Genomic DNA, 21,363 nt, shown 5'->3' with positions numbered 1-21,363 from the left:
GTATTTGGGATTTGTGATTTTAGCTGATGGAATGAAGATGGATCTTGAGAAGGTTAAAGCAATTTTGGAATGGCCTACACCTGAGAATGTGAGTGAGGTAAGATCATTTCATGGTCTAACTAGTTTTTATAGAAAGTTTATAAAGAATTTTATTGCTATTTGTAATGCTATGACTGAGACAATGAGGGGGGATAAAAAGGAATTCAAGTGGACACATGGAGCTAACAAGAGTTTTGAGACTTTGAAACAAAAGGTTGTTGAATTACCTATATTGGCTTTGCCTAATTTCAACAAAGTATTTCAAGTTGAATGTGATGCAAGTGGTAATGCAATAGGAGCTATATTAAGTCAAGAAGGTAAGCCTGTTGCTTTCTTTAGTGAAAAGTTGAATGATTCTAAAAAGAAATATTTTGTGTATGATCAAGAGTTTTATGCTATTGTTCAAGCATTGAAGAAGTGGGGACATTATTTGATGCCTACGACGTTTGTGTTATATACTAATAATAAAGCTTTACAATACTTGGGAAGTCAACATAAATTGAATCAAAGACATATGAAGTGGGTTGAGTATTTGTAGAGTTTTACATTTGTCATTAAGCATAAGAGTGGAGTTACTAATAGAGTTGATGACAGATTGAGTAGAAGATGTTCTTTGTTGACTGAAATGAAGGATGAAGTTCTTGGTTTTGATGAGATGAAAGAGTTATATGATGTTGATCCTAATTTTTTTGAGGTGTGGAGAGAGTGCAAAGCACCAAATCTAATAGACCACATGAGTAAGTATGATGAGTATTTCATTCCAGAAGATATGTTTTTCAAAGGTAATCAGTTATGTATTCCTAGAAGTCCTATGAGCTTGAATCTGATTAAGGAAAAGCATAGTGGTGGATTAGCTGGACATTTTGGAATTGATAAGACATTGAGTTTGCTGAAAGAGAAGTATTATTGGCCACAAATGTATAAGGATGTTCAAAAATTTGTAAAGAGCTGTGGAGTTTTTCAAGTTGTAAAGGGAGTGAGTCAAAATACTGGTTTGTATACACCTATTACTATTCCTAAGAAACCTAGGACTGACATCAGTATAGATTTTGTTCTTGGATTGCCTAAGACAATGAAAGGGTATGATTCCATATTTGTTGTAGTGGATAGATTTTCTAAGATGGCTCATTTCATACCATGTAAGAAGAAATCAGATGCTGAGCATGTTGTTGAACTTTTCTTTAAAGAGATTGTGAGATTGCATGGATTACCAAGAAGTATTATTTCAGATAGAGACAGTAAATTTGTTGGTTATTTTCGAAAGACTTTGTCGAAGAAAATGGGTACTGAGTTGAAGTTTATTTCTACATTCCATCCACAAATAGATGGTTAGATAGAGGTTGTGAATAGAAGCTTGGGTAATTTTCTAAGATGTTTATTTGGGAATAAGCCAAGTAATTGGGAGATGGTATTGGCACAAGCTAAATTTGCATATAATAATTTTGTAAATAGGAGTACAAGGAAGACACCTTTTGAGATTGTTACTGGAATCCATCCTAGAGATATATCAAATTTGAGAGATGTTGCTAGTGAAGAAAAGAAAAGTGTTGTAGGAGAAGAATTTGCTGATTTTATGAAGTCTTTGCATAAGAAAGTGAAGTTGAGGTTGGAACAAAGTAATTAGAAGTATAAGGAGAATGCTGATCAATCTAGAAGATACCATGATTTTCAAGTTGATGATGAGGTGATGGTTCATTTAAAGAAAGGAAGATTCCTAGTTGGAACATACAATAAGTTGAAGATGAAGAAATTTGGACATTTTAAGATCTTGAAGAAGTTTGATAGTGGTAATGCTTATGAAGTTGAGTTACCTCATGACATGGATATATCTCCTATATTCAATATTGCTGATTTGTATAAGTATAATGAGTTAGTGGATGAAGTTGTTGTATCAATTGATTATCCTAAGAAGCAGATCAAAAAAGTTGAATAGATATTGGATCAGAGAGTTGGCAAGAGCACAAGGGAAAAATATTACTATGAATATTTGGTGAAGTAGAAGAATAGACCTATTGAAGATGCTTCATGAATTTCTCAATTTGAGTTGGATTCAGCTCAATTTGGCACATCTCAATGATTTAGGAGAATCATTTCTCTCAACCCCAATTGTTTGATGTAGGAGCACCCTCGGTTGCCTTGTTATCCTACTCATTTTGTTCATTCTATAGTTCTTTCATGTGCCTAGTAGTCCTTCATGTGCCTAGAAGTTCCTTCATGTACTTAGTAGTCCTTCATGTGCCTAGCAATTCCTTCATGTGCTGAGTTATTGTAGAAATTCCTTCATGTGCTGCATTACCCATTGTATGTCGAGTGACTCTTCATGTGCCAAGTTACCCAGTGTATGCTGAGTGTTTCTTCATGTGCCAAGTTACTCAGTGTATGTCAAGTGTTCCTTCACGTGCCGAGTTATCTAGTGTATGCCAAGTGCCATTAATTAGACATGATTTCTGTAGGCTGACTTGTCATATTTATTTTGTTTACGAAATTTATGTTAAGATCTTTTCTTGTGATGAGTCCAGACTATTTTTGGGTCAGCCTTCCTCTTATGTAATGTTCTAGAATGATCTGTAAGCCATTTTGGCAAGTATAAATAAAGTGTTTAGGCTTAGAGTTAGGTAAGTTTTTGGTGAAGAAGATTAGAGAGTAGAACTGAAGGTGCAAATTTCCTATTGGATCTTTGTATATGAATGTATTGTAATTGGCCATAATCTAGAAGGCCTTATAGCTAGGCATGTATAAAGATATTTTGATGAATCAATAAAAGCATTCTCTCTTCTTCTTCCTTTGGTTGATGTTCCTTGTGTTTGCTTCCATTGTGTTAACTCCTATAGGATGGTTTGAATAGCGGGTGAGCCTTTGGCCCTAGTTATTCTCTCTCTTGCCTACATCAAACAGTCCCTCATGGTTTGTAACAACCACAATAACAAATATCACATACCCCTGTGAATGTTAGATAGTCAATAAGGCTAAGTAGACCTCTTGAAATATTTTCTCCTTATTTCTATTCTATTTTATTTACTGATGCTAGTGACCTTGAATGTTATGATGAAGTTGTGTAGGTGGATACAAAGATTCAATGGGAGTTTGCAATGAAAGAAGAAATTGTTGAAAAATAAGACATGGGATTTATGCAAGTTGCTTGTAGATAAAAGGGATTTATAGAATAGATGGGTTTATAGGTTGGAAGAAGAGGATGTAGGTAAGAAAATATTTAAAGTCAAGTTAGTAGTAAGAGGATTTTTAGAAAAAAGGGCACTGATTTTGATGAAATATTTTCTTCTATTGTTAAAATGACATCTATTCATATTGTTTTAAGTATTGTGGCTACTAAAATTTTGCATTCAAAATAGCTTGATGTTAAAAAAAAAACCTTTCTTCAAGATGATGTGGATGAAGAAATAAATAGCATAGCCATAGGGATTTGAGGTCAAAGGTAAGGAGAATATAGTTTGCAAATTGAAGAAAAGTTTATATGGCTTGAAGTATCTCGGCAATGGTATCTAAAATTTGACAATTTTATGCATGAGCATGGATATAGAAGGTTTCATTCAGATCATTGTGTTTATTTTAAGAGGTTAGATGATGAAAAATACATTATTTTATGTGTAGATGTTGATGGTATTCTTGTAGTTGGGTCTAACATGGCTCAAATTAAGGAATTAATAGAATAGTTAGCCCATTCAATTTTTATGAAGGATTTGGGGGTAGAAAAACAAATCTTGGGTATGAAAATTTGTAGAGATAGGAAGAATAGAAAACTAACATTATCATAGGCTGATTATATTGAAAATGTGTTGCAATATTTCCATATGGATAATGCTAAAGTTGTTATCATACTTTTACCTAGTCATTTGAAGTCGACTAAGGAGATGTCTCTGAAGACACAAGAAGAGGAAGATAAGATGTTCAAGGTACCCAATGCTTTAGCTATAGGAAGCTTGATGTATTCTATGGTATGTACTAGGTGAGAATTTGCACATGCAATTAGAGTTGTTAGTAGGCATATGAGATATCCAAGTGTTGAGTATTGGAATGTATTAAAATGGATTCTTAGATATTTAACAGGAACATCTAGTAAGTATTTACATTTTGGGTGATTTACTATTGATTTATAGGGATATGTTGACTCAAATTTAGTAGGGGATATTGATACTAGGTGGAGTGCTACACATTATGTATTTACTATTGGTGGAACAACAATGAGTTAGATTTTTTAGTTGTAGAAGGTGAATACTTCATCCACTATAGAGGAAGAGTATGTTTTTGCTACAAGGTCAACCAAGGAGATGATATGACTTTAGTTCTTTAGGGAAGAATTGGGACACCCATAGAGGGATAGTTATTTGTTTATAGATGGCCAAATTGTTATTCATCTTTCAAAGAATTCTACTCTATATTCAAAGACAAAACACATACAGTTGTGGTACAATTTCATTTGAGGATTTTTGGATGATGGATGGTTAAAGTTGGAGAAGATACATACAAATGATAATCCAAAAATATGTTTACAAATTTAGTCACAAGGGAGAAGATGAAATCCACTTTAGCTTTTTTTGGTCTTCTATATTGAATAGAATAAAAGAACAACATAGTCGAGGGTGGTTTGATATTTTAGTGAGAGTATAAGTTTAGCAGTGCTATGATTAGTCTCCAATTTGGAATTTATTGTTGTGGATTATAATCAGTCTCCTAGTGAGAGATTGTTGCGATGCGGAGACTAATCAAACTTGGAGGTTTATTTGGCATGTTTTCCCATAGATTATTTCTATGAGGATTTTGGGTTCCCCCCCCCTTCCTCCCCAAGATTGGGTCCTAGGGAAGTGCCCCAAGTATGCTCCATCTCACAAAACAAGTTAGGGTCAAGTGAAAACACCCCTGTAGAGGTTTTTGGGGGCAGCACATGTGAAGCCAAAATGACCCTACTATTGTAAAAGGTGTCAACTGCTATCGTTTTTTTTTTGGAAATATAAGAGGAATGACTAAGAGGAGAGGGTTGAATTAGTCACTATTAATATAAATCCCAAATCCCCTAGATGTTAGTACAAAATGAAAACTAGAAACTGAATATTGTTGAAGCTCGGTAAACACATATAGAATGTCGTAACTCAGTAAATGCTTGGCATATAAAATTTAGATGTTATCTATGATTACTACTACTTTAACTTAGTTGCAAACACATAAAAAAAAATAACATGAACACATTTGACACCAGGATTTAACATGGAAACCCAATTTGGAAAAAACCACCAATTGTAACTAGTTACTATTTTCACGCTCCTTGTTAGGGGCCAGCCCTATTAAAGGTTATAAAACACACTATTAGGTGTGACCTTGTTAAAGGATTTATCACCCTATTAGGAGTGACCTTGTTAGAGGCCTTATAAACAATTCAATAGAACTGCCACCTTGTTAGAGGATTTTCAAATAGCTATTAAGCGAACTCTATTAAGAGATTTAGATCACTGCTATAATGGTTAGAGAGTAACAATGAGATGACCTAATTTGAATGAAACTAATTTTTTGATTATAGATCTTTGTTTTGGCTTGTACTTGATCCTTCCTAATTGAATATAGCTTTGCCGCTCCACAAGGATATACTGCTTATCCTTCAAATTCACTTCCTTTTCTCATCATTAGATGTTCAATAACATCTTCTTGCTTTTTCACACACTTTGAAATCACAACTTGACCTTATACTTATATCTTCCACTTTGTCAAGTTGGCTCAAATATAACTTAGAATAATTAATATTCATCACCTTAGGCATCTAGAATCAATAGATAAATCAATTAAGCTTAATCTACCAAAATAAGAAAATCCTTCATTAGCTGACCCAGCTTAGTAGAAACTAACTCAAAAATGATTTCCTTTGTTAACCAATAGAGTTAACACTAAAAAATCACAAGAATCCTTTGGCAACTAAGTGAGCTCAATTAGCACTGGTTCCATCCAACTTTTCTTCATTAATTGAGTGAGCTCAATTAACACTCACTTTATGCATATTTTCCTTTAACACCCCAATGAACTTGATAGATATTGCCTTCTAAAGTAGGCAAACATAGAAATGCTCGATAGACATAGAAAACTGTCTTCACTACTTGAGTGAGCTTGGCATATACTGATTGATAATTATATGATATTTGTTTAATGTCAAAGACAACACACAATTAATCAATTATATCCAACAATCTCCCTCTTTGGCATTTATGGCAACACAGCATATCATAGCACAATGAAATTTTGGATTGGTTCTTGAGAATTCATTTTGATAGTATGAACTCTTTCTTTCACTAGATTCTATTTGCAATGACTACTACCAAGTTCATTAAAAAATTTCTCCCTCTTACAGTGAACTTCTTCTTTGGAAAACTTCTCCCTCTTTGGTTCCTTACTTTTATTTTGGTTCCAAAAATTTCTCAAAGATATGATAGTAAACTACTCCCTCTTTGACAACACTTTCCAAAGATAACAATTTTGTAAATACCAATGTACCTTAAGTACTAATTCATTTGCAATATGCCCTTGTTAATTTTGCACCAACTGATTGATTTTCAATAGGTTCTAGTTGATGCATCACTAAACTTCATTTAGTGAATTTCAGATAGGGGAATGACCCCTAGCTTAGCTCTTAGATATAAAAATGCATCCTTGGGTAATGGCCTAGTAAATATGTTTGTAATCTATTCCTTTGTATTAACATATTCTAATATGACTTCTTTTTCTTGTACTAATTATCTTGAGAACTAATATTTTACTACAATGTGCTTTCTTTTGGTATGCATTACTAGATTCTTTGATATGTTGATTGCACTAGTGTTATCACAGTATATGACTATTGGATCCTTGATCTCTATCTTCATTCCTTCCAATAATTATTTGAACCAAACAATGTTAGAGCAATTAACTACTACTACTATATATTTTTCCTTTGTTGTGGATTGAGATGTATAATTTTTCTTTTTTCTTGTCCAAGACATTAGTCTTTTACCAAGAAAGAATGCTCTACCACTAGTGCTCTTTATGTCATCAATACTTCCTACCTAATCAGCACTAGTAAATACTTTCAAGTCCAAATTGCCTCCAAGTTTATACCATAAACCATAGTCTTCAGTACCTTTCAGATATCTCGTGATTCTCTTGATTTCCATCATGTGATTTTTTTAAAGATTTTTTGAGAATCTTGCCACTATTCCAACTTTTAGAGTAATATTAGGCCTTGCGTGTACTACATACTACAGTTTTCCAATCATTGATCTATATGTGTTTTGATCTACTTCTTTGGAATCATCATTTTTGGAGAGCTTATGTCCAATATACATAGGGGTTCCAACTATTCTTGAATCTTCCATTCTAAATTTCTTTAGTATCTCCTTGATATACTTAGATTGAGTGATGTAGATGCTATTTTGTTCTATTCTATCTACAATCCAAAAAAGAATTTCATTTCACCAAACATGGACATCTCAAATTCTTTACTCATTTCTTCTAAAAATGCTTTGCACAAGTCATCATTTCCTATAAATGGAGTATCATCAACAAATATTTCTGCCAACACAATCTTCTTGTTTGGTCCTTCCTTGATATACAGACTAAGTTATTATCATTTTTCCTTTGAAAGTGAATCTATACCAAGTAATTATGAAGTCTTTCATACCAAGCTTGGAGAGCTTTCTTGAGACCATATAATGCTTTGTGTAACATGCAAACCATGTCTCTTTTGTTCAGATCTACAAGATCTTCTAATTGTTCAATGTAGACTTCTTCATCAAGAATTTCATTCAAGAATGCACATTTGACATCCATTTGATATGCTTTAAATCCTCTATGTGCTACATATGCTAGTAAAGTTCTAACACCTTCTAATCTTTCCATAGGAGAAAAAGTCTTACCATAGTCAACACCTTCTTCTTGATAATATCCTTTGCATACTAGTCTTGCTTTGTTTCTTGAAACCTTTCCATCTTCATTCAACTTATTTCTGAATACCCACTTTCTACTAATTACATTTTTATCCTTAGGTCTAGGAACAAGAGTCCAAGTTTTGTTCTTTTCTATCTACTCTATCTCTTCATTCATTGCTTCAATTCATCTTTCATTTTCCAAAGCATCTTTAACACTTTTAGGTTCAAATTTAGCAAGTAAACATGTACCTTGTAATCTCTTCTTGTCATTGTTCCATCATATTTGTCTCCAATGATCTGATTAGGTGCATGATGCCTTCTAACATATCTTGCTAAAAAAATTTCTTTGTTCTTTGACTGAGTTCCACCATCTTCATCTTGAATTTTTATTTCAAGCTTGGGTCCTTCTATCTTTGACTCAGGTCCATAATGCTTGGTTTGAACTAGCTCGATAGTCTCTTATTGTGACTCAAGTCCTTTAGACTGTAGCTCAAGTTGCACTGTTTGCAAATCAATAACGATTAGAGATTCTGGGGACACTAGAGATGAAGCTTTATTTCTCTAAAATAGATTTGGTAGGGTATTAGGTTCATAGTAAACAAACCTTCTGTAATCTTCTAGTTCCTTGTTGCTTTCTTCTTCACTCTTTTCTACAAACTCATCAATTCTAAAATGTGCACTTTCTATAATTTTTTGAGTAGAAAAATTCAAACATTTGTATGCTTTACTTCTAGAAGAATATCCTAGAAATATGCCTTCATCACCTTTTACATCAAATTTTCCTTTTCTAGATTCTTTTAAGATATAGCATTTGCTACCAAATACTATCTAGTAACTTACATTGGGTTTGTAGCCATACTAATGGGGACACAAGCCAAGCACATAATGGACACAACAGGAAAAGGGAAAATTGTATTAACTATGAAAACAAGCTAGTACATTTAGTACAGAGAAAATAGACTTCATAACATGTCCTAAGGGCTTACAATAACATAAATCTGGAGATAAAATTTCTCCTTTCAATACCTCCTCTCAAAATCCACTCCGAACTGCCTTTTACAATGCCAGAAATGTCCTTAAATAGACCTCGGAGGGTTAAGGACTAGGAATACATTCTAGAAAGTGCTAGTAGGCATCCACTGACCAAGTAGAAGGCTCCAAAAGTTGCATTAGAATTTGGTGCAAATCTAGAAGAATCCAAAAATGGTAACCAAACTTTCAAGAGGCATAACTTTTGAACCGTAGCTCCGATTGACGAACCGTTTACATTTTCGGAAAGCTCTCGAAGCACTCTATAGCCCTATGGACCAGCTTTTCTCGTGCCCCATTTTTTGGCCCTTTTTGAGGTCATTTAATTCCCCTAACCTGACTTTGAAGCATTCTTAGGAGGTCTCCAAAACCCAAAAAACTATGATAATTTTCAAACCATGGGGCCTTTTGACCTGATTCTTTTTCTAGAATGCTCTAAATTACAATTGCATTCATCTGGCCAATTTACACCTCCTAGTTCACCAAAATGATGGCTCAATTACATACTCCTATTTTTTTGACATTTACACATATCCCAAGGTGTTCAAATACTCTATCCTAGAACACTGATAGTGGAATTGTGAGAGTTGAAACCTTTATTTGACCCAAATGGGTATCCAAAAATGAAAACACATGAAACAAAAACTAAGTCTAAGTACATTTTTTTTTGGGGTAACACAAGATTACCCTTATACCTTTGGATGCTCTTGCATCACATACCATAGCTGATAAGGAGTTTTGTTTAAATCTTTCTTCAATTGTACTCTTTTCAAGGTATGAACTATAGTGCTGGTAGCTTCCTTCTAGAATTTGAGAGCAACCTTCTTTTCAATCATCAAGGTTCTTGCACAATCCATGATAGATCTATTTCTTCTTTCAGCTATACCATTCTATTGTGGGGTACTAAGGGCTAATACTTGTCTTTTGATTCCTTTTTCAATGAAAAAATTATTGAATTCATTGGAAATGAATTCACCACCTCTACCTAATCTTAAGCATTTCAATCTCTTTCCAATTTCCTTTTCTACTCTTGCCAGATACCACTTGAATTTTTAAAAGGCTTCTGATTTTTCTTTTAGATACATTACTATCATCATTTTAGAATAGTCATCAACAAAAGAATTAAAAAAATTTCTCCACCATAGCTTTCTATTCCAATAAGTCCACATGGATCTATATAAACAATTTCCAAGACTTCTTCTAACTAATAGTTTTTTTTCTTTTGAAACTAGTCTTTCTCATCTTACCAATTTGGCAATTCTTGCATAGACCCATGTCAAGTTTCTTCAAACTAGAAATACCTCTTACCCTTTTATGTTTGCTTATCTTAATCAAATTATCAAAGTTTACATGACATAACCTTTTGTGACATAACCATCTTTCCTCTACTTGTGCAATAAAATATGAACAATCATTGAGATCAAGATAAAATAGATTACCTTTTGTTTCCTTAACAAATCCAACCAAATTTCCTTTTCCATCCAGTAGTTTTCCTTGTCCATTCATCAATTCTACCTTGAATCCAATGTTATTCAATTTTTCTACACTTAGTATATTATGCTTTAGTCCTTCAACCCAATAAGTATTGCCACATACAAGTTCCTTAGTCAATGAAATACATCTTTTTCCTTTTATGTTACAAGGTTCATTGTTTCTATATATCATACTACCTCCATCATAATATTCCATGTGCTCAAATTTTATTTTGTATCTAGTTATATGATGTGAACAGCCACTATCAATAATCCATATATCATTTTTGCTAACATGAGAGATAAGTGCCATGTTATCTCCTTTCATCAAATTCATCTTTTACAAGAATATAAACCATTTCATCTTCACTGTTATTAGAATCTTTGGCTATAAAACAAGGTTTCTTACCTTTGTCCTTGTAGTTCTTGGATTCTATCTTTCCTTTATTCGTATTGCTTTTCTTCTCATCCTTGATTTCCTTATTTGGACACCTAGAAGCAATGTGACCAACTTCTTCATCGGAAGAGTAGATTAGAGAAACTTTACCTTTGTACTTTCCTTTGCCTTTGGAATATTTCCTTGCAAGTAGGGCTTCAACAACTTCAAGATCATTGTCTAAACTTTCTTTTGATGTTCCTTCTTCTTCAATTCCTAATTGACTGGATTTTGATTTCTTACCCTTTTCTTTGAGTGAGAGTTTAGCTTTAAAAGCATATTCAATAACCTTTGAACTAGGAACATAGTTATCAAAGTAGTCTAACTCAAAAGTTATCAATCTTTCAACTAGAGCATCCAAAGATATTTTATTATTTGGATCATATCTCATTTCTTGAATAGTAGATACTCTAATTGTATAAATAGGAAGAAGAGTTCTAAGTACCTTGCATGCAACTTTTTCTCTTCAATGTTTCCTCCAAATGCCTTTATTTCACTTACACTAGCCTTGATCCTTTCCACATATTTTGCAATGTTTTCATCCTCTCTCATTCTCATTTGGTCAAATTGTCCTCTAAGACTTTCTATTTTTTCTCTTCTTACATTGTCATCTCCTCCATGGATATCTTTCAATTTGGTCCACATTGCATGAGCAATTTTGCAATCCTTTACCTCATCAAATTTAGCATAACTAAGACCAAATGCAATATCAATCATTATGATATTATGATTCTTCTTTTTGGCAATATCTTCAACTGATAATGTTCCAATGGGATTTTTGTGTTCAGGATCAAGATATTTTCAACCTGAATCACTCATTGTAGCCAGATGTAACCTCATAAGTCCTTGCCATTCTGCAAAATTGTCTTTGTTCAGCTTGGGAATTTCACTTTTGTAAGACATCCTAATCTTTAGCTTAGGTCCTTGAAACCTTCTCTACAAGCACCAAAAGCTCTAATACCAATTTTTGAAAATATAAGAGGAGTAATTGAGAGGGAAGGGGTAAATTAGTTACTATTAAAATTAATCCCAGACCCCTTAGATGTTAGTATATAATGCAAACTGAAAATTGAATATTGTTGAAGCTCAGTAAACACATGAAAAATGTTGTAACTCAGTAAATGCTTGGCATATAAACTTTAGATGTTATCTATGATTACTAATACTTTAAATTAGTTGTAAACACATAAAATAAAAAAAATAACATGAACATATTTGACACTAGGATTTAACATGGAAACCTAATTTGGGAAAAACCACCAATTGGAACTAGTTATTGTTTTCACTATTCTAAAGTGAGCCCTATTAGGAGCCAACCCTATTAAAGGTTACAAAACACACTGTTAGGTGTGACCTTGTTAAAGGATTTAATTACCCTATTAGGAGTGGCCTTGTTAGAGGTCTTTTAAACAATTAAATAGAACTCCCACTTTGTTAGAGGATTGACAAATAGCTATTAAGCCAACTATGTTAAGAGATTTAGATCACTACTACAATGGTTAGAGAGTAACAATGAGATGATCTAATTTGAATGCAATTGATTTACTAACTATAGATCTCTATTCTATCTTGTACTTGATCTTTCTTGATTGAATATAGCTTTTTTTCTCAACAAAGATATTCTGCTTGTCCTTCAAATTCTCTTCCTTTTCTCATCATTAGATCTTCAATAACATCTTCTTGCTTTTTAACACACACTTTGAAATCATAACTTGACCCTATACTTATATCTTCCACTTTGTCAAGTTGGCTCGAATACAACTTATAATAATTAATATTCATCACCTTAGTCAATTGGAATTAATAGATAAATCAATTAAGCTTAATATGCCAAAATAAGAAAATCCTTTGTTAGCCAACCCAGCTTGGTAGAAACTAACTTAGAAATAATTTCCTTTGTTAACCAACAGAAGCTTGATTAACACTACAAACTTACAAAAATGCTTTGGCAACTAAGTGAGCTCAGTTAACACTCACTTTCTGCATATTCTCCTTTGACGCTCAAGTGAACTTGGTGGATATTGCCTTCTGAACTAGGTAAACACAAGAATGCTCAGTAGACACAGAAAATTGTCTTCGCAACCTGAGAGAGTTTGGCATATACTGACTAATAATGATATGACATTTGTGTAACATCAAAGACAACACACAATTAATCAATTGTATCCAACATCTATTAGATGACTTATTCTAGCTCTAATTTTGTAAGTGAAAAATCTTATCTAAAATGGCTTAGGTTTAGGATTTCATAATGTATTATGATATTGTAGCTTCTTGCATTGATATTGAGTTGTAAGGGATTGTAGACTATAATCACTTGATAATAATGATATTGAGCTTGTTTTTGGTAGACATAGCCCAAGGATTGGGTGAACCACACTAAATCCTTGTGTCTTGAGTTCTCTTATGTGTGATTTATTATTTTTTGATATTGCTTATATTTGCATGTAACTATTATTTCTATCTATGGTGAATTGTAATAGGCCAAATATTTTGTGTATGTGTTAGGGTATCAATGATTGCTTGAGTGTTTCTTCATGTGTTGAGTGAACCTAAAGTTTGTTGATGATTAGTTCCTTCTTTACCAAATTTCTATGTGATTTTTTCTTAGTTTAAGTTAACTTGTGTAATTAATTTGGATCATGAATTTAGTGTAAGGATCTAATCTTGGGATGTGTGCAAACTAATTTTTATTTTCAATTTCTATTAGGGTTTAGTAAAAGTTAAAAAATCTTACAATTTATTCAACGTTAAAATTATAATATAATGTTATTGATTATGGTTAGAGATAAGGTTCAATATGCATTTAGAGTTCAACTAAAGCTAGCATTTAGTTCTAAAATTTAGGATCACTTTTGATGTTCAAGAAAGATTAAATTAAAAATTACCTTAAATATGAGTTATGGTTTAGTATGAGCTATAATTTTATAGTCTAATATTATATAATCTAATTAGTGATACTTTTTGGATTAAATTAGGATATATGAGAAACATTTTATTCAAATTTGGAAATAAATTATTTTATGCTACTAGTTTTAATAATTGAATATCTTCCTATTTCTCTTATTTTTTGTATGTGAGTAAGAAGGATGTAAAAATAGGCATAGATAGGTATATAGAGAGTGTATGAGCTAGAAAGATATGTATTAATGATAGAGAAATAGAGAGGGATAGTTATTTGTAACCAACCACAACTCATATTAGTTAATATTTTTTATTGTGCTTACTCATTAAATTTAATAATAAGATGATATTTTATAAGAAATGAGAGTGAAGGAGATAAAAAGACAAAAATAGAAATAATATGTGATATAAAGAGGTAAATGGAGAGAGGTGGTTTAATAGGAGGGAAGAGAGATAACGAAATAACAAGACAAAGACAATGAGATATGTGGAAGATATAAAATTGACAAACTAGGTCTTTTAACACAAGTTGGAGGTACCATTAGCATAAAATGGAGATCAATCTCTCTAATATCAACAAGACTAGTATGAAAGATGATATATCAAAAATATCATTGACATAATGTAGATTCAACTAGATATATTCTCATAGTTCTAGGAAGATGAAGATTGAGAGAGCGGGGGGAGGGGGGGGGATAAAGAGATATAGTGATAATATAGATAAAGAGGTAAACATAGAGATAATCAAAGATCAAAGTGGAGAGTACTTATAAAGGGAGAGTTATGGGAAGGGTGTGAGAGGAAGAGAAATAGTTACAGGAGAGAGTAGAGTGTGGATAAAAACATAGAGAAATAAATATTTATAAGGTTATAGATAGATAAAGTAAATAGAGAGAGAGAGAGAGATGAATGGAAATTAGAGAGGTAAAATAAGATAACAATGGGGAGGGAGAAATGAGGAGTCTCTAGATGTGTAAGTAAGAAAGATATAAAGATAGGGACATAAAGCTAGATAAGGAGAGTATGTGAGTTGGAGAGAAACATATGTAAATAGAAATAGAGAGAGACATTGGCTCATAAATAGATTATAATATAATTATTTGATATATACTACTATCGGTGTAATCCTTTCACCCCATAAAGGCACAAGTTCCAGTTTATTTATTATTATGAATAGATTAATAAGAAAGAACTAGTAAGATTGTCTTATAATAAAAAGATTAATATGGTTTTGTTTAGTTCAATTATCAATCAATTAAGAATTTGTATTAAAAATTATAGGGAGATTAGGTATAAAATCCAATTATTAGAGGGGATATTACATGTTCAAATGTATCCAAAATTATATCAATGTTTGAATAATGACCATGTAGATAATGAGAATAGGGTCAAAAGGTTCCCTCACAACAATTGAATAAGAATCACCTTCTTCAAATAGAACATGTATGCAATCATACTATCATTTAGATCCAAAATGAGGGATTCTACAAATAAAAATGATATTCCTAAGAGAAAATGATCCCGTGGAACTAAATCTGAATGATGCAAATGATCTCGATGCAAATAAATGTTAGAATCTTTCAATAAAGAAACTCTAATCTACATGGTTCACTTTACTGGAAAGTATTTCCATTTGGTAAATTTCACTCATCAACCAACATTAGTTTGGAAAAAAAATTCTACAAATGTGGTAATGTCATGTCACCCCAAGTTTATCAAAAATAAGTCAAACCCCTGAGCCCATCACCATGGGAGTTATGCCATCGAATCTCCTTTTGAAATGAAGTAGCCAATTAGAAATATTTTTTGCACACATAAAATTAAACACATTTGCCTATGATTTTTGAAGTGAAACTTTTTGGACAATCTTATTTTTCCCTTGGATTTAAAAAATGTTTTAGTAGAGGGATGGCATTCACTCACAAACATGTGGATGCGTGTCATACACTAATTCAATTTCTCCAACTATATCATGAATGTTCGTATAATGGACAAACCATATTTGTCTTGGAAATTTTAGAATCCATTTTTTTATTACACTATAATATTTTGTATGCACTATAATATTCTCGTGGAATTTTCAAAAAAAGAGTGGTACAAAAACATTCATAGATCAGTAGGTTATCTCAATTCCAATAAATAGCGAAGTTTTAATTTTTCAAACCATTAAAATCATTATCAAACAAGTCACACAAGTGCAACGATCTTATTTTAGCCAAAGGTGGGTAACTTATACCTATATCTATCTATTCTCTATAATTTTAGTTCATTATTATTTAGTAGATAATATTTAGATTGTTAGTGGTCAGTTATAACCTGGGACCAGTGACCAGTACCATTGAGTCATGCAGTAACCCAGGAGACCTAGGATAACTATATTTTATAGTACACTCACATAACCTTTTTATCATATTTTAATGGCCAAAATCAAGAAGTTACAACATCACAAGTATATTTACAAGATTCCCAACCACTGACACTACCAATTCCATTGGCACATATAGAAGAATTTTGCAAGCCTGGTGTCTCTTATCACAATGAACTTGAAGAAGATATTTAAGTAAATGCATAGAGTAGCCAAGATCTTCAATTCAATACCCAAAGTAGCCATAATAAATTAATAGACTTTTCCAAAGATGGTGATGGTGCACAACTAAAAAAATAATACAATGCAAAAACTAATGTGAAATCCAAAAAATATAAGAATTGGGGTCTCGATCAAGAATTTTCAAATTGATTAGGCCTCAAAGTATCCATTCATTGAACCTATAAACAATCCAAAAGAAGGTGATCCTCTGGTAGAATGAAAATGTATGACATCCACAAGGATAAATAAAAATGAAAAGAGGTTGCTGCTAAAAATTGATACCATAGAAAATCATAAGGGTAAAGTTTATGATGTAAGAAAATCATAGATGGAGTGGAAAAATTAATGACAAGATGGAAAACCAAGGAATGTCAACATCTTAAGAATGCAGATATATTAGAATATCAAGAGAAAATATAGACAAAACCTACTGAAGTAAAAGGCTCCATTGAATCTCTTCTTGGAAAAGCAGTTGAAGTTGATGAATTGGGTAAAGTTCTTCACTTAAGTGTTTTCTTCTATATTTTAAGAAAAGAGCATGTCATGGAAGACCACCCATCATTGAGTGTCTTATTAGACTTTTAAAAGTTTGTTATTATTGAAGGAGTCATTGGTCAATAAATAGTAGATGGGAATGGGCAAGTTTTATTGCTAAGGTTGTAAAGGAAAATATCAAAGAAAAAATTAAAGATTCAAATATTATTTTATTATCTTTAAATGAGGTGATAGACATGGACAATACTTCCTAGGAACGCATGCATGTCTATACTTTACACAATTTTGTCTACTAACCCAATTTAATAATTGTTGTTAAAATGAAGGATAATTCAATAGTCGAAAACATATTTGAACTAGTAAAGATTTTTCTAATTAGATATGGATGTATAGATGAAATGATGATTGCCCAAAAGTTGGTGTGTATTGGAGAAGATGGAGCTTCAGTAATGCAAGGCCTCAAGAATGGTCTTGTCACAAAGTTAAAATATTTTATTGCACCTTAACTTGTTGGCGTACATTGCATAGCCCACATAATGAATCTAACCTTTGGAATTGTAAGCAACTCTCCAGAAATATATAGAGTTGAAGTTTTAATCAAAGAGATCTATAGGAACTTTTGTCAAAGTCCTAAATGATTCAAAGAATTTCAATAGCTTGTCAAGGGACTTACTAATGGGAGAAAGCTTCTTAAGGATAATGATACCAGATGGATATATTTGGATGGAACATCTCATCAATTTTTTTATAAATATCCAACATTGCTTGGTACAATGGAGTCAACTTGCAATGATCAAAGTGATCAATGGATATGTGGTGAGCTACTTGAAAGGTTAAGTAATGTAGAGACACTCTTGACATTAGCAGTCATTCTCCCCATGCTAGAGGAAAGGATAAATATAATGAAGAAGATCAAACAAAGATTTATGTATATTGCAAAATATAATATGTTGCATAAAATGACATGCACAACCCTCGATAATCTCTATAGAAATCAAGATTCATTTTTTATTAGTGAAATAATTTTAGGGTGGATGAGAATCATAGATTTGGATAATCCTAATAAATTTTTAAAGATCGATGCAAAGAGGGAATTATGTACCAATATACAAGGTGTTGAGATACCAATACACTACTATGGAAGGCTCGTGTCCACGATAAAAGGAAAGAAACCCATGCAGCCAAGATTAATTATTACAAAGAAAGTGTTTGAATAGGTTGTTGAGTCTTTAATGAATTCTATGAAGGATATTTCTTATTATCTTTCCTTAGAAATTAGAGAGTTATTTCCTCGACATAAATTGTTAGAGAAAAAAATTAATTTCATTTCATTTATTAAATTGCCTTTTCTCCCTTCTTACAATTTTACTTTATACACTTTGCATTTCTATTTAATAATTAATTAGTAATTATTAAATGTATTTTACCTCTTAGGGCTTCCCTTTTTGGATTTTGGTCTCCTTCATAGGGATTGATCAGTTGTAATTTTATTCATTCTATTTTGTACAAGCAAATACAATTTTCTTGTTTGTTGAAAAAACCATTCTATCTCTCTTCTTTTATTTCTTCCTTGATAGGTTATTTGCATGCAAGATATCAAGGGTCTATGGATTTATTCATAATCAAATCATACATGGTATAAGAGCCTTGCATGTGGCTACCTATTCTTGTTTGGAGAAAAAGAAGAACAAGGGTTTGATAGAATAGATCTAGTATTTTTTGAGCATCTTCTATAAAAATTAGGGGCTCTTTGATTTTTGGAGGTATGAAAAGGACAATTCAAAAAAAAAAATTAGAGAGGTGATTTTCAAACAATGATATCTCACTCATATAGACTCCCTTTTCCAAGCAATTTTTTTTTTGTTTTGGGGTTCAATTTTCTGATGTGGACATTGTTGCAATTTTTTTGTAATCTATGTTCTTGAATTTTTCTAAAAATTGCAAATCCTAATTTTTGCAACTTCAAAGGCTTGGTTTAGGCTCATATGGACACATATTCAGGTGCTATTTTTTTTCAAAATGCATAATTTTTTGTCTACTTTCCAGATCTGGTATCATTTTGTAGTAATATTGAATGGACTTTGTACTTCCAACATTTAGTTATTTTTTGGCCTATAAAAAATAATCCAACACCTTCTAAAGAAATGGTCGAGATCTATTCTTATCTAGGACTTTTGACCCCTCATAACTATCACACATGGAAGAACTTGATGGCATGGCTTTTCTGGTGAAAAGTGTTATGGTCTTGTTTAGGTGTCATGCAACTAGTTTTATAGAGGATTTTTAAGGCCATGCAGCACAAAAACAAGATGGATGAAGCAATGGGGTTGATTTCTTTATATGTATCTAATAGTCTACAGTTTCATCTTGATGGGTGCAATACCCCTCTAGATGTGTGGACCAAGCTTGATGGCTTGTTTGGTACATTGAATGAGTTCAAGGCACTTCATATCAAGGGAGAGCTTACCTCTCATGTACTAGATTCTTTTCCTTCCTTTGAGGACTTCTTGATGAATTTCAAACAATAGAGATCTTTATTGCAAGGTTGTGGGAAAACCAAAATTGACACTAAGTGCATCTACCTAATTCTTTCTAAGATTTGTGGAAACTTTTATATTTTTTCTTCTATCGTCTATTCCACCAAAGATTCTTTGGGTAATAGATTTACCATGCCATCATTTGAGATTTTTTGTGATAGTTTTACTCGAGAGCAAGCTAAGCTCTCTTAGTTGGATTGTCGCATAGGCTCACAGAATTATGTATTGGTAGCTCATTCATCTTCTAGGATGAAGGAGAAGAAACATAAATCTCATTCTACAGAGCCTCTAATTGGTTCTAGCACTCATAGTTCATCAGGGCCACCTCCTCCTAAGGGGGGTAAACCAAAGCTAGATAGACCAACCTGTGCTTATTGTATAAGCCTACTCATGATGAGTCACATTGCTATCAGAAGAAGTTAGATGGCTATGCCAAATGGGTTTTAGATTTGATAACTCTCCTTTAGAAAAGCAACATTCACTAGTACATTTTGACTCATTTTTAAAAAAAAATTGGTCAAATTTTTGACCAATTGTTGTGTTGCTATTTTTGTCATCAAAATTTTAACCAATGCTTGTATGTGTCAAAAGTTTGACCAAGCATTTGGTTGAAAAAGGATTCTATTGGTGTGAGGACCATTGGTTGAAAGTTTGACCAATGTTTTCCCTTCATTAACCAGCATGCCAAACCCACGACCAATGAATTGGTGAAAATTTTGACCAATCTTGGTTGAAAATTTGACCAGTGCTGGCCCTTCATCGACTAGCATGCCAAACCCATGACCAATGAATTGGTCAAAATTTCCACCAAAGCTTGGTCAAAAGTTTGACCAATGTTGGTTCTTGATGGACTAGCATGCCAAACCCATGACTAGTACATTGGTCAAAGTTTTGACCAAACTTTGGTATAAATGTCAACCAAGATTAATCAAAATCTTGACCAAGATAATTTGTTTTAAAAAAAATAGTGGAAGATAATTATCCAAAGTAATCATTGATGGTAGCCTGGTTAGTGATTAGTTTGGATATTTATCTGTAGGTCTTTGGTGGGTCTACCACCACTTTGAGATGAGATTTCACGGACCTATATTGATGGCACTACAAGTGGGTACAAATGGATGAGGTCCTCTAATATTGTCTACATATACAAGTCCAAATGTGATTGTACCTTGATCATTTCCCTCGCATACCCTTGCAAATCAAGCCACTTCAACTAGGGAATATGTTCCCCAATATTAATACACCCATGATACAAAAAAGACTCCTCATTTGTCTTAGAAATAATCTCCTCCAAGACCCCGAATTCTCTCCAAAATACTTATCATTAATGATCATAGACATGAGCATCTTGAAGTTCAAGAAGGAGAATAACATCTTCATGTTAACATTAATCTATAGCTAAGCCTACTCAAATAGAGAAGCGACTCCTTTGCAAAGTTTTTGAGATCTCTTGGGAGAAAAAGACTAGATTCTCTTGAGAGAGAGAGAAGCTCAAGAACACAAATTCTTTGAGAAATTCTCCATAAGGGGCCATATGCAGCCCAAGAAATGATTGAATAATTGTACCCCAAATTCTTCCCTTGTGAAAGTTAAGGCTTCAATCCCAAATACTTTTCATTCACTATGAAACACTCTCTCATTAATTTTGCAGAGCTTATTATCAAAATAGGGCAACTGCCAAATTTGACATGCATAACTAGCCCATAGCTTTTAGCAAGAGAAGCTAAGATCTAGTGAATTGACCTTTTACTACCAAGAAAAATATAAAAGTGCCCAATTAGAGGAAGACCACTTGGGCCTAGACAAAGATAGTTCATGTTATTAGAACTTGTAAGCCTTTTTAGTAGAAAAAGAGCAACATAAATTATAGCAACTCCTACCACAATAAGAGGGCTAAGTTTTTTTGGAGAATGCAGGTAATGGTGTACAATATCTTGGAAAAAAGGGTCATTGTCAATAAATT

The sequence above is a fragment of the Cupressus sempervirens genome, chromosome 3 (genome assembly GCF_028749045.1).
Source record: "Cupressus sempervirens isolate cs-2001-9-10 chromosome 3, ASM2874904v1, whole genome shotgun sequence".
NCBI lineage: Eukaryota > Viridiplantae > Streptophyta > Pinopsida > Cupressales > Cupressaceae > Cupressus > Cupressus sempervirens.
The sequence above is the reverse complement of the archived record's forward strand: the minus strand, read 5'-3'. Positions refer to the sequence as shown.